At 41.6% G+C, this 14,898-nt stretch overlaps 1 long non-coding RNA gene across 2 annotated transcripts; it reads left to right on the plus strand.

The window, feature by feature from the left end:
• Positions 1-525: 525 nt before the first annotated feature.
• LOC119567086 lies at positions 526-4,221 on the plus strand. 2 transcript variants are annotated; one of them, XR_006283677.1, is made up of 2 exons: positions 526-1,399; positions 3,804-4,221. It is a non-coding gene; the product is annotated as an uncharacterized LOC119567086 (long non-coding RNA). The 2 variants fall into 2 exon arrangements; XR_005226801.2 differs by having other exon boundaries at positions 530-2,136.
• Positions 4,222-14,898: the final 10,677 nt, after the last annotated feature.

Raw genomic sequence — 14,898 nt, forward strand, 5'->3', positions numbered from 1 at the left:
CTTTTATAGACAGGAACAGTAAAATAATTTGTTGAAGGTCACATAGAAAAGTATAATCAGAACACGGATCAAAGTATCATCAGACCCAGGTCTCCTGAATTTCAAACCATACCTAATACTTTCAGAACTCAAATACAAGGGGGGGAGGGGTTAATCTGCAGCTTTTTGCTGCACACCAGATAAAATGCATTATGCAAACTGCAGTGATAGTCTGCACACTGTCAATGTGTATCATTGTGTAGACATAGTGGCAGTTTGAAGCCAACTGAGGGCATGGGGTACATGTAGGGTATCCCATACTCCTTTGCCTCTCTGCTGAGCATTCTAGGATTTTTCTCACTATTGTGATACAGGAGAACCAGGGAGCAGTAGTAGAGTGGTGGAGGGGAAATATATAAGCTGTCGGCTAATTAAGGTGTGGTTCCCTGTAGACTAGGGAGCGTTACTACAGGTTAATTGGAGCACCTGTAGTCAATTAAGCCCTGTCAAGAACCTAATAAAACCCCCCTGCTTCAAGCAGTCAGAGGAGGGGAGGAAGAAGAAAGGATTAGAGCTTGGAGGGGTGTTGCAAGAGCTGAAAGATCAGAGAACTGAAGTGAGGGAGACTCCCTCCCACAGCATCTAAGGACTGAGGGTAACCCTACCTAAGGGGGAAGAGGGTAGGAAACCCACAGGGGTTGAAAGGGGCTGGGACTCAGAGTGAGGAGCAAACCCAGACCCCACCCACACTTCCCTCCTCCACCACCTTCCTGGGCCACTAGTGAGGCCTTTGGCACCCAAGAGCAGGGGCAAAGGGTGATGTCTTGGCACTGCCCCTCCTCTCCCCCACCAAGAAAAGCACAGGACCCACCATATGAACATTGGCCATCTCGTTGCATTGTGGGACACGTAGTTACATATATCCTATTATTCTTCTGCCTTCACATCTTACTTCCTTTCTGAGCAGGATTTTCAAATTGCTGTCAGGCAGCCTGAAGTTAACAATGCTCCATGCCAATATGCTGGTGAACTGAAATGTGCAGAGGTGCTTGGGCTGTATTTCAGCACTCAAAGATGGATTAATCTGGCTTGGACTTTGTCAGCTGAACCACTGAGCAGATATTGTGGCAGCAGCTCCTCCAACAGCAGGAGGCACTTCAGTGGCAGTGGAACTGGGGCACAAGAAGGAAGAAGAGGTACCCACTGAGCAAGTGATACTAGAGGACTGGTTTCTGGAGCAGCTTCACAACATGCACCACTGTTTCTGGGCTTTGGAAACCATCATGGATTAGTGGGAAAGGATTGTTCTGCACACCTGAGAGGACCATGCAGTGATGAGAGAATTTCCAGGGGAGGAAGGCAACCTTTCTGGAGATATATGCTGAACTAACTTCAGAGGTACAGGGCCATTGTCATGCAGGTGTGTGATGCCATGGAAAAGGTACTTTTGCATGGAGTTATAAGGTTCGGTAATGCTCAGGAGGCTTTGATAGATTTAACACATGGCATTCCTAAACTGTATTGGGGCCAACTGATGGTTTTCATGTGCCTATTATTTGTTCCATCCCCCTTCAGGGATCAAAATTCATAAACAAAAAGGGGTATGTCTCCACGGTGCTCCTGGGGCTTGTAGACCACCATGGCAGGTTTATGGACATAAATGTAAAGTGTTCTGGAAGGGTCCAGGATGCTAGGTTTTCTCAGAACTCTGCTCCATTTAAAATAATGGAGAAAGGACTGTTTGCCCCCAGGAACATTGTGCACATTAATGGTGTTGACATTACTCCAGTTATTTTGGGGGACCTGGCTTACCCTCTGCATCCCTGTAAAGGAAACCATTCACAGGCCACTTGGACAGAAGGAAGGAACTGTTTAACTACTGTTTCCGTAGTTGGAGATTGACAGTGGAGTGTGGACATTGCACGGTTTGAAAGGCAGATTGTGCTATTTGTGGAATAAGTTGGAGGAAGCAGCAGCAAAAAACCTTCCCAAAGATTATAGCAGCATGTTGTACTTTACCCAATATTTATGAGAGTAAGGGGGGAAAAAAAAGTGTTTGCGATGGGTCGGAGTCCGAGATGCAGAGACTTGCTCAGCAGTTTGAACAGCCAGCAAGGGTCCAATATAAAATGCAAATATCTGGGGCTATACTGTCAGGTATGTATTGGTCTTACTTTGTGCCTCAAGTCTGAAATTGTGCTGCTGTAAATCCAGCTATTACACACTACAGGGTTGGTGGTAGAACTGCTGTGGATTAACTCCCCCCCCCCCCCCCCCCCCCAATGTAGACAAGCCCTTGGTGGCTTGCCGCTTAATCATCTGTCTCAGTTTCTCCTTTTGTAACTTTGGGATAATACCTATATGTATACCTATATGTCCTATGTATAACACCTATATGTAGCTATACATTTTCTGAGTCCAATTCTCCTCTCACTTACGTTGCATATTTAAGGAATAAAACTGGTGTAAATCAGAGGAAAATTTGGGCCCTGAAGGCCTGAATAAATTTAGATCTTGCCTGTGGCCCTGTAACTTTTGTTTCTAGTCAGTTTTACTTTCAGGTTCCCTTGGGTGGCAAATATGGCAAGGGGAAGGTTTAAATAAAAAAATACACGAGATTTTTACTGAAATGTTAAATGCATGAAAACTTTTCTGTTAATACTGGTTTTTAACTTTCTCTCCTGGTTTTAAAACAAAACAAAACTCCCCTACTTTTAGGACTGTTAACATATCTGTAAGGATCTCTTAAATATTTCATTGGAAACTTAGATTTCTTATTCTTCTGAATTTGAACCACAGATGAAGATGCCCAAATGGCAACTTTCAGAACCCCTTTAAATTCTGGAGAGATGGTAAATAGAGAATGTTGGATTTCAGATAGAGCTGGGCAAATTTTTTTCCATTCTGTGTCGATTCCTAAAAAAATATTTAATTTGGGTTGAACCGAAAATGACTTTTTTCCCCCAAAATTTTTGACAAATTGAAAAGCCATTTTTTAAATTTCAGGTCAAATGAAACATTTCATACAACTAGAAGTACAATGTTTCATTTTGAACATTTTAACTGGCTTTTCATTAAATATTAAAGGGAACTTTAAAATTATAATTTTTCAAATAAAAATTTTTGTTTCATTTAGAAAATTTCAAAACAATTTTTTCATTTTTAAGCTATTTTTTCTATTGAAACTATTTGATAAAATTGACATGAATCTATGAAATCTTTCTGGGTTGTTGAATCTGCATTCCCCCCTCCCTCTGCAGTTTTGGTTGAAAATGTGCACCCAGTTTTAATTTTGATCTCCAAATCATTGAGACACCAAAGAGGAGGCGTGCTTCTAAGATCCAGAACAGAAGTGGCCTCTTTGTTTTCTGGTCCTGGTTTGGATGAGCCTAAAGACTGGATGCCTTTTTGGAAGATATACTTTAGTCAAACAAAAATTACTGGGCTCAGTACAGGGGTAAGGGGGTGAAATTTCTGTGGCTTGTGTTATAGAGGGGGCCAGACTAAATGATCACATGGTCCCTTGGCCTTAATCTACAAATGAGTTTATTCTTGTGAGATTTCAACTGAAGATGGCAGAAATCTTGCAAGATCATCTGATCTCATGAGAATTCTACCATTGTAAGTTGAAATCTCATGAGAACTGCTCATCAGACTTTTGCATGGATGAAAAACCAAACCTGAGCTATACTTCTTACTTAGCCTAGAAGTCACACTGCAACCATGTCCTAATTCAGATCAGAACAACATCCTGGATCCATCTCCAGTTTGAACCTATTGCTTAACTTTGCATTCTACCACTTGCTTGTTTTTGTTTTTTGCAGTGAATTGAGGTGTACAAAATAACGATGGGGAAGAAGAAAGTGAGTAGGAGAGAATGCTGAGAGTGACTGCAAGACTATCTTATAGTTCCACAAATTTATATGCCATCTGCAGAAGCCCAGTAGCCTATCTGGCATCAATCCTCTTCTCCAGCTTTCAGCCTCAAGGATGAGACCATCACATTCTCCTTCAATCCTAGCCTACACCACCTCAGGCTTTTCTAATTCACAGTGACAATGTAATTTATTCAACCTAGCCTGTACTGCACATATGCACTTGCTGTTAAATTTGGTCTGCTTCATTAGTAGCTTTGCAATTTTATAAACATGAGCTGAAATGAAAAAGGAGAGGCAAAGAAGGTTGTTGCTGGAAATGAGAGTTGAGCGGCACTCACTGTAAATAAATTTTGTTAGCACTGTACAGGTTATATAAATGCACACAATGCTCTTCTGATGTTTAAACTACAATGTGACTTTGGCCATAGAGAAACTGTTCAAAGTCCTGTTCTGACTGCCCGCTGCTTGTTAAGCATTGTGTGTGATGCCACAACTATGGAATAACTCCCAGGAGTATCTGGCTCCAAGGTAATCACCTATTCTAAAAATGCATTAGACCACCATGTAAAATGGGCTTTATTATTTTTTTAAAAAAGAAACAGGGCCAATATAAATGAACATTCTCCCACCCTTATTTTAAATTAGAATTTTTACAAGACATAATAAAAGGTATGGCTGTAAATTAACCAAAGGTTCTCTCTGCTGCCATCACTCACTTCTCCAGCCCTACCAACTACCCCTCCATGGCAGCCATTTGATATGCTTTATACTTGCCTAAAAACTTGAACTGGGATCCCTGAAACAGCTTCCAGTTCAGCTTTTTAGGTAAAGCATAAAGCAGCTCAGCTGCTTGTGGATGAATGGGAATTGGGGTGATTTCCTTTGAGGTTTAGAGGCTTGAGAAAGTGCTCACTTAATTAAAGCAGAAGGGAAACTGTTTTACAGTCTCTGCCACTGGGCGTCTGTAATGCTTTTGTCACAAAAGATGTCTCTTTTTAGCAACATGGTCTCCCTGCCACCAACATAAGGCTTAGTTTAATTTGAAATACAATTTGAAGTTTTAGACATGGTGAGAACTCTCTCTGTCAGAACGCTCGGCTGAACACAATGGGTGCAACTTTCTTTCAAGCATGCTGTGTTGCTTTGGAGAAATGCAGAAACACAGGCTAGGCTGCACAAATGAGCATCCAAAATTACACTTGAGGGAAACTTTAGCCTTCCAGGGATTTTCAGCAGATAAAGATTTCAGTAAATGGACAGATGCCAGCAATGAAAAATGGAATGCCTGTGTTATCAAAGTAATCTGTCTTTATTGGATTAGCTGGGAAATACTTATAGCTACACAGATGCTTCTGCAAATGACACATTTAATTTATCAAGAAATTAAAGGACAATAAGAGATTCAAATGAAAATGCACTAGAAAATAGAATACAAAACACATAAACAACTTACTTTGTTTCAGATTGCTTTCTTTTATCATGGTAATACAGAACTCAACATGACTTGTATAAAAAGCTGTGAAGAGGATTTGGGATTAGTTCTCATTGAGGGAGAATTGTGAAATACTACAGGTGACAAAAGTAAGTAGTGAGACATGCTAAGCTTTATTATTTCTTTAAAGCACATAGGCTGTATATTATACCCACACTAGTAAATATGTTTCAGAAGAATACAGCTCTCTTCTACTAAGAAGAAAAGAAAACAAAAAAAAGTCCACTGAGATGGATCCTTTATCCATTTGCTGAGTTCAGGCTCAAATATTTATGGAATTTTTCAAACACAACAGTTCATTATAGAATAAATTTAAAAATTTGCCAAGAGAGATTCCTTGCTTCCTAAAATATTATTGTGTTTCCAGTGTCTATGGGTCAAGTTCAGTGGTGACACATAGAGTGGCACCCATCATCTTGGACCATTGAAATGAAATTTCACTCAACAACTCTCTTACACCATTATATCTATAAGTATTGAATTTGACCCAGAGACTTTCATTGGAGTTGCACTGATCTTTGCCAGGTCGGAATTTGGCCCACTGTCAAAGCTACTAATTATGTTGAGAAATTGCTCTGAGTTAATTACTTCCACAAGATGGGGAACTGTGTGAGAATGCTTGAACTTCCCTTCACAACCTGGATGGCAAGCAAAGCTAACAGAGATTTCTATAGAAACCAGTAAATAAGTCTATCAAAGGCCTTGTTTCAGGATACGAGGAAGCCACAACCTTCCTAATTCAAATAGTACTTGGATTTGGAGCTCAAAAATATTTGACAAACAGGCACATGTTATATTGAAAACTTCTGATCGTTAGGTTAACCTTATTGCATGGGATATAAACACGTCTTCCCTGTCACCATTGGTACTATCACCATTTTCAAAGCCAATAGATATACTATAATAATCCCAATAAAACAAATTACTGTGCATAAACTACAACAACATTTCATTAAAAATGGCATAGGGATTTTTAGCTGGCAGGATGGGTAAACATTCATAGCATTCACTATGAGAGACTGGAATGACTTCCAAGTAGCCACTGCAGTTGATTGTGTCTATACTTTGCAGATTAAAGTGTCCTCAACTAGGCCTTGACACAACAGATGGCAATGACTCCTTTGGTGTTTTATTTGTGGCGTGTCATGTCAGGATCATGCAACTTTTTCAGTGCATTGTGTCCTTGGGTATTCCATGCCAATGAGAAGCTGAATTCAATGGTTAATTATTGATGCTCTTCTGGAAAGTTATGAGATTTTGAGAGCTGTGGTTGTGCTTTTTTGTCTAGAGTAATTGGAAAGATCAGGAGAAATGTCAGTGCAGAAGGATAACGTTTTTTCCCAAAGGGCATGGATGTAGTAGTGATAGGCAAAGCCCAAAAGATTTGAAAGGTAGAGTCTGGATAAGCACAAACAAACAAAGTAAGGATCCCTCTCAGAACCATAACTATTGGAATTTCTTGGCTCTTCGAATTTAGGATAAAAATCTTGAGATTCCAGGCTTTAGAACAAAACTCCTAATACTATCAGCTTCTGGTCTGGTCTGTCAGACTAGAGGGACTGAGTTTCTGATGGTATTTTAGCATATGTGCTCCTGGGCTGAGCCTGGCGGTGCAGGTGTATGGAAATGAAACACAGCAGTGACAGAAAGTGAATAGAACTTGTTCAGAATTCATAGGCTCACTTTGCATTTTAGGTGACAATTTTGGGCTGGTTATTTTATCTGAACAAATTTGTGCATGTCTGAATTTTAATAGGACTTGGACATCTCCCTCCCTTAGACTCCCTCTGAAAAATCCAGCCTAAATCTCATTAAGGCTTTGATCCATCTCCCATTGAAATTAACGAGAGCCCAATTTGCCCAACCCAACTAATTTCATTTATTTTAGATTATACAAAATAATGCATAACAGTCCAATGACCTACAAAACCTATAATTTGTCCTTTCTTTATGTAAGTCATAGAGCATTTAAAAACAAAAAGGTATTTTATCCCCCCCAGCCCTTAGGGGCACAGCATAATTGTGATCTGATTAGGCTTGGACTACATTGGTAGCTTTTTGTTTGTTTACTTGTGTTTTAGGCAGGGGTGAAAGTAACTTAAAGGACTTACCGGTAAGCTGGAATCCTGAGCGGGGGCGTGGCCTCAATTGGAAGAGGTGGGGCCTTTAAATCAACCTGGCTCTACCAGCTGCAGAGGTGGCTAGGAGCCCCAGGGCTCAGGGGTGAATTAAAGGGCCCGGGGCTCCAGCCGCCGCAGAGCTCTGGGCCCTTTAAATCACCGCGGGAGACCTGTTGCCACTACGCCGGGGCTCCGGCAGCAGGGCTTGGGCGGCACTTTAAAGGGCCCAGGGCTCCCCGCAGTGGCAGGAGCACCGGGCCCTTTAAATCCCCCCTGAGCCTGGCTGCCAGAGCCCCGGGGCAGTGGCGGTAGGGCTCCCGCGGTGATTTAAAGGGCCCGGGGCTCCCTGCAGTGGCAGGTGCACTGGGCCCTTTAAATCCGCGCCTGAGCCTGGCTGCCGGAGCCCCAGGATTCCGGCAGCCAGGCTGTGGCAGGGGTTTAAAGGGCTAGGGGCTTTGGCCACTGCGGGGAGACCCGGGCCCTTTCAAGCACCACCCGAGCCCTGCTGCCAGAGCTCCGGCAGTGACTTGAAGGGCTTGGGGCTCCCCGCAGTGGCTGGAGCCCCGTCCGTTTAAATCACCGGCGGGGAAGCCGGTCCGGTCAGGCACGGCATACTGGCTCTTGCTGGTACGCCGTACCGGCTTACTTTCACCTCTGGTTTTAGGTATTTTTGTCCATCTGTGCTGTTTCCCTGTGTCTGAAGCTTATCCCCTAAAGCATTTTGCTGCACTTGGTTGTCTTTGTTTTCTAAGCTTGTACCATGCCCTCCCCACTTCTGCTCTCAGAGAATAATTTCCATTGCTTATGTGAGCACAGTGCCTGACTATATTATCGGTGAAGAAGAACTGGTGTACAACTGTGACACAAGTTTAAGTAATTATCATGAACTAGCATGTGTTATTTAGTGGTCATAACACGGTAACTTCACAGTAAATATCTGCAGCAATGGTAATTACACAGTAACTCATCTGAATGCATTTACGTTAGAATTGGATCACTGGGCTGATAACTAGTCTCCCTACCATAGGAGATTCACTGAAGCGAGGAACTGAATGCAGAACCCCTAGAGGAGAGACACTCTGCAGTTTACAGGTTTTGTTCAAGGTTTATTACGATAGTCTGAAGTATTGATCATCCAGTCTGGAAAAGTAGTTTGAATTTCATTTTGTATTTTTTTAGTAGGTCTGATGATGCAAGAGAACATTACAGGTGAAATTTTCAATGGCCTCACATGTATTCAGAAAATCGGAGCCTGCACTCAGTGCAATCAGAATGCTCACCTTTGTGTGGAAATGGGGTGATTTCATGCTTAGCTACAAATGTACATAAGCAACTACCCAGTGAATGCATGGACCACCGTATGTGTACATTTTACAAGCACACAAATCAGAAGCTCTCTGAAAATTTGGCGGTATGTTAACATTGACAACATAAAATGGATGAAACAGAGCAAGAAAATATATGAAGGTAAAATCCTTGTTTGATAGTGAGGAGAATGACAGAAAGAAAGTGCAGATATTATGAGTAATCCATCAGAAAAGTGAAGAATGAAAGGATTTTTCAGAATTAAGTATTGGATGTTTGCATTAAAGGAAGTTTGAGGCTAGCCTTGTTAGCTACCCATTTAATCACTGCTCTAGGTTAACAGAGAGCAGATGCACTTTTCAACATAAATGAGGAATAAATACAAAGGGCAATATAACAAATGTATACATTAGTAGTAACCATTGGCACACAGCAGCAGCAGCAACATCCAGGAGGAGTATCACAGCCTCCTGCCCCCCTTGTTCACTCAGCTCTGAAACTGGGTTCCTGGACAGGTATTTGTTTCTCATTTAGGACAGACCTGAGGAGGTGAGCACCACAGGGATGGAGAATGGGGATAACTGGGCGAGTAGGGGGGATACAAAGTGGGCCGGGTTTAAGTAGGGGGAGGGCAGGGGAGATATTGGGGGTTAAAACAAGGCGGGATATAGGGGCTGAGAGCTGGCTGCAGGAAAAGGGAGATATTGGGTTTAGGGGAATGGGGTATTGGACTGAGAGGGCAGGGGGATATTGGTTGTCAGGGGAGAATAGGTGGCTTTCTAATTGGTGGGGAGATGGCTCAGGGAGTTGTGGTCAGCCAGAGGAGGGTGAGTGGAGGGTGCCTGGACAGTGGGCAGGTTAATTCTTTTTCAGGGTGGCTGTAGGATCCCCACTCCATTGCAGAGAGCTGAGTGGCTCCTGTTGGGAGGAAGCAGTGCTGCTCCTGGCTACCAGCCCCAGAACACTCAGCTTCTCCAGGATGAGCTGTGCAATGGAGCCCTTACCCCTCCCCACTCAGAGTTTTCCTGTCCCTGGAGGATGCCTGATGGGAGTGTTTTACACCCACTTTGCACTCATTCCACATGACTGTATATGACGGTGAAGGGAGCAAGGCAATGTGAGGGTGGAGAAAGCAAAACTAGTCTGTAATAGCTAGGGGGTAACATTTTCAAAAGCATCTAAGTCACCTAGGAGCCTAAGTTTCATTGAAAGTCCTGCCTAAGGCTCCTAAATCACTTAGAAAATTTGAAGCATTTTACCCAGGTAGTCCAGAGCACATTTAAAAAACATGGCTTTAAAAATGGCTATCTGCTACCCACACCTCCTGGGCAAACCCTGTTTAAATCATGCTAGCCTCTGCTTCCTTTAAACCACATTTAAAACCCCAGCTCTGCTAACACACTTTTATCTTCAGAGTAGATAGGGCCTCAAAATGGCCTCGGCTCAGTAAGCTGCCATCTATTCATAAGTAGTAAAGGCGGATCTGCGGTACAGTATGTAATGTCTTGCTGGGGCAATACACACTCGGCCAAATACATCTCTGGTGCAATTCGACTGAGCTCAGTGGAGTGACACGGGATGAATTTAGCCCATTATGTCCTCGTGTTTGAGCGGGCAGCGAAGCCGTTACGAGGGCCAGAATGGAGACTGGACACAGTCCCACTGGTAGAAATAAATGAGCAAGACTAAAGGGAGGAGATGGGAGAGATGTGGAATCCCCCTTTGCTCTTTCCTTTGTGCGCCCAGGAGTGGATACTGACTTTTGGCCATCACTACTAATTTTCCTGGCGACACACGGAAATGTCAGGAGTGCCCCTCACACTCAGATCAAACGGAAGGCGAAGCCAATCCGTGGAAGCTCCACTCCAACCACAAATATGCTCATTCATAAGATGAATGCAACATTTACAGTAAAGAAAGATCAAGCTTTGTTTTCAAGTTTTTTCCAGTCTGAAATCCCCCTTTTCAGGGGAGGTTTATGTATATCTGACTTCAGAAGCTTTACTAGGCAGGAAATGCCCCAATATTAGCCTGTAACATTTTCCTGACTGTGTTCTATTCCCTGCATTCTTTCATGATGTAACTTTATTCTACATGCTTTATAATCCTGTGGTTTGCTTTATTGATTTGTTCTTACCATTTTAGCAGGGATGAGCTGACCTGGAGGATGCCTTCTGCTGCCAGTAGGTATATAGCTTCTTGGCCAAATGTTATTTCCTGTCTAAACAGCCTTAATTCAGGAGCTTTCCATGGCCGTCAGATAGGAGGAAACTCTCCTAGCACACCACTGAGTTGTAACACAGCTTCTACTGCAATGCAGCATGGTAGTCATCATGCCTCTGGCTTCTAGCACAAATCCTCCTGTGCAGTGGAGTATATGGAACAGAGGTACATGACATGTAGCAGGTATGGACCTTTAGCACAGGCTTCGTGCATCCTGCCCCCCCCCCCCCGCTTTTCCCCCACAGTGGAACCATACTTGCCTGTGAGTTGTTCATGCCCACAGTGGGGAAGGCATGGCGGTATTTGCCTTTCTATACTTAACCTGAACTTTGGCATAAAGGGACTGGTGGGGACCACATTTTTAATGTCATTCCTCATAAGCACTACATTCAAAATATACAGCTGTACTTTACTTTAGTAATAGTGAGATGCTGTGATGTCCTTCTTGGCATTCCTGGTGCTAGGGCTCACAAGAATTACCTCAGCTGTGGTGCTAGTGCCCACTGGTTTGGAAAGTAGGGACAAAATGATCATGAGCCTATGAACACCACACAATACCTTCTTTAAGCTGCACCAGGGCAGCAACTTCTGACTGTTGAGGCTTTTACACTATAGTCACAATTCTTTAATCATTTGAATCAGTATTTTGACTTTTGCCCTTGAATTAATGCTGAAATGCATAAATACCAAATCGTATTTTTATTTTTCAAAATTTCCACACAAGCATTTTTCCCAGGGATTGAAATAAATATATTCAAGTAACCTAAGAATGTAGATGGTTCTGTAGTAACTAATTTGCTATCTCTACTACATCAAAGGTGAACAGATTAAACAAGCTACTTTGCTATCTACTAGATAAGAGGAATGTATTATCATTTTCTCTGATTACTATCTTGTGCAGGTAATTATACTTCTTCTTCGCAAATAATTAAAGTGAAGGTTGATTTCCATTCATTCTTCACAGTGGTAAAATTATCAAGTTACCTTTCAACTAATTATTTTCTGCAGTACAGCAGTATTTCAGATCCCTGTCACATTCCATTTAACAAACACAACATAGCTCTGAATTAGACTTATCACAGTGTAGGACTTTTATGCTATTAATCTGTAGGGGAAAAATCTTTAGATGGATGCTATCCAAGCTGAAAATGATTTTTTTTTAAAGAATCCAATCAGAGTTCCTCCCCCCCCATCTAGTTCTGAATCTTTTGCCTGTTCCCAATTTCCATTGTCTTTTTGTATAATTTAAGTTTTCCTTAATTTGTTCAAGCCCACTACACTCTTATCTTGCTTAATTTTAGTGGGTGATCAACTCTCTTCTACCAGGAGTTATTTCAGAGGAGTTACATATTGTTTTAAAGTCTTCAATGTGTCAGACACAATACAGCAGGGGTAGGTTTTTTTGAGACACAGGTAGAGACAGCCAGTATTTGATATGCAGAAGAACACCCACGCAGAAAGATTTGGCAAGAAATCCGTACATTATCAGCAGAACCAATTGTTGGTTGGTACCATTTTTTTTTTTCAAAGAGAGATTTTCTCTGTTTTCCCTGCCAAAAGCACTTAGAGGATTCTGACTGATTCTGTTATTTACAGGAGGGAAATTTAGCTCTTACTGTATTATTTTTCATCACTCAATTTAGATCCATTTTGAAATAGGCTTTAAATTACATGGTCCACCCCAGTACTGAGTTTTAGATTTTATGTCCTCCTCTTTCAATAGTTTTCTCTCCTTCTAACAGTGAGAACAAAACATAATTTACTACTATTTTTCACGTACCAGGTTTAGAGCCATCCCCAAGCTGCTACCTCTTATGGGGGTAATTTTTCTTCTCCTGTCCACTGGGTTGCTCTAACTAGTTTGCTGTGCTCAAAAGTATGAATTCTGTTCCTCGCATTGTTTTCTGCTCATGTTGTTCCCTGCCAGCTGTGTCAATCTGATCCCATCACAACACCAGTCCTTTGGGCTTCATTCTTCTCTGTTACCCCAGCGTTATTGCACTGAGGTTCCCTGTTCAGGTTAGCAAAGATAAGAGCAGAATCTCTCTGCCCTTCGTGTTTACAGCACATAAGCTTTTTGGTTAGCAGGTTCTGAGACTCACTCTTTGGGTGCAACAGCCTTTCTTATCTGTTGCAGGCAATAACAATGTTAAATTTGGCCCCCCCTCTCCCCAATCCCATGTGGCAATGTCTTGATAGTCTGAGATTTTACTGTCAACTTCCACATTTACTTTTGCTCTACTCCTGGCTGATGATCTTGCCCCTGATATGCTCTGACATATTTTCCCTTCTTTATTTCACTGTCTATTATGATAATAAGATGTAATATAATAGAAAACTGCCCCCCACCTCTTCTTTCTAGTAAAGCTTTTTTCAGCTTGTTTTCATTGTTGTCCAGGAAAGGTGCCATCAGAAGCCTTTAACAATCTTGAAAAGTACAATCTGTCTCTCAGCTCCTATTTATGTCTTGAAGATTTTACTGTCTGCAAATTATGGTGCAAATCAATCTACTTTCCCCATTCCACTCAGAAGTTATGACTCACTTATAAAATATTTAAAAATAAAAACTTTTAATTAGGCATGGCACTCTCTCAATAACTTGATTTCATTTTATCAGTTAATTTAAGCTCAATAAAGTTGCTAGATTGGCAGCTCTGGAAAATTAAGCTTATTTATCTACCGACTAGGTAACAGCACAAACAGTATAGACTTCCCCATACACCCTGTCAGGATGCCTCAAGAGCAATCTGGAGAGACCATCTTTAGGAGTAAAATGATAGTTTAGTCTCCGTGTACATACAGGTCTGGATCCAGCAAAGCACTTACGTGCATGTGTAATCCCATTGATTTCAATGGAACTACTTGTGTACTGAAAGTTAAGCATGTGTTTAAGTGACTTACTGCATTTGCACCACAATCCCTAGATTCTCGGAGATTGCCCAGTGCCTGATAAATTCCAGTGATAGTGTTTCTGTTCACTGGAAGATGAATTGTGATCACCAGTTCAATCAGATAGCTGACAAACTGCTATCCTAAAATAACTATTTCTGGACTCTAATAACCTGGAAATGAAAAATCATACTGTCCTATCACCACTCATCTAAGCCACCCTAATAAACTTAATAACTTTACAGAAATTCAGGGGAATTTCTAGATTTTGTTTTAGAAACTGATCAGTTGAAAATCACATTCTAACATGACTTTTGTATCTGACATTTCAAATAGCTTTTATTAATGCTTGAGCTAATCTTTTCTTTGTGTGCTCTAAGAAGTACTGTGTATGCAAATTATTTTGTTTTACATGAAATAATTGTGGGTGTAGGAAAGGGAAGTGAGAAAATATTCTCTGAGTATTTCACGCCAGAGAGCAAACTAAGGCTTTTAATTTTACTAAAAGTAGATTATATAAATACCCCCTCTAAAGGTCCTTTTCACAGCTTTTGATACTATATGTCATCCTAGATCAGAAATGCATGCCCTCTGAGAGCAATGCTCAAAAACTGAGAAGCTGTCCAGGAAAGGTATTTTAATTCAATGAAGAAATAGGCCACAACTGGGCCTGCAATACCTGGTTACTGGTGCAAGTCATCCGTGTTTTGTTAGGATGAGTGCGAGACCTCAGGCAGCTGAGCCCTGCAGCAGTATTTAGCTAATACACACTCCAGAAACACAAGAGCTTAGGCCTGGTCTACACTACGAGTTTGTGTCGGATTTAGCAGTGTTAAACTGAATTAACCCTGCGCCCGTCCATACAACAAAGCCATTTTTTTCAACATTTTTTTAAAAAACAACATTTTTTTTAAAAAACCATTTTTTTAAGGGCTCTTAAAACCGCTTTCTGTACTCCTCCCCAATGAGGGGATTAGCGCTGAAATCAACATTGCCGTTTTGAATTAGGGTT

This window comes from Chelonia mydas, chromosome 9, assembly GCF_015237465.2.
Source record: "Chelonia mydas isolate rCheMyd1 chromosome 9, rCheMyd1.pri.v2, whole genome shotgun sequence".
In the NCBI taxonomy this organism is placed as follows: domain Eukaryota; kingdom Metazoa; phylum Chordata; order Testudines; family Cheloniidae; genus Chelonia; species Chelonia mydas.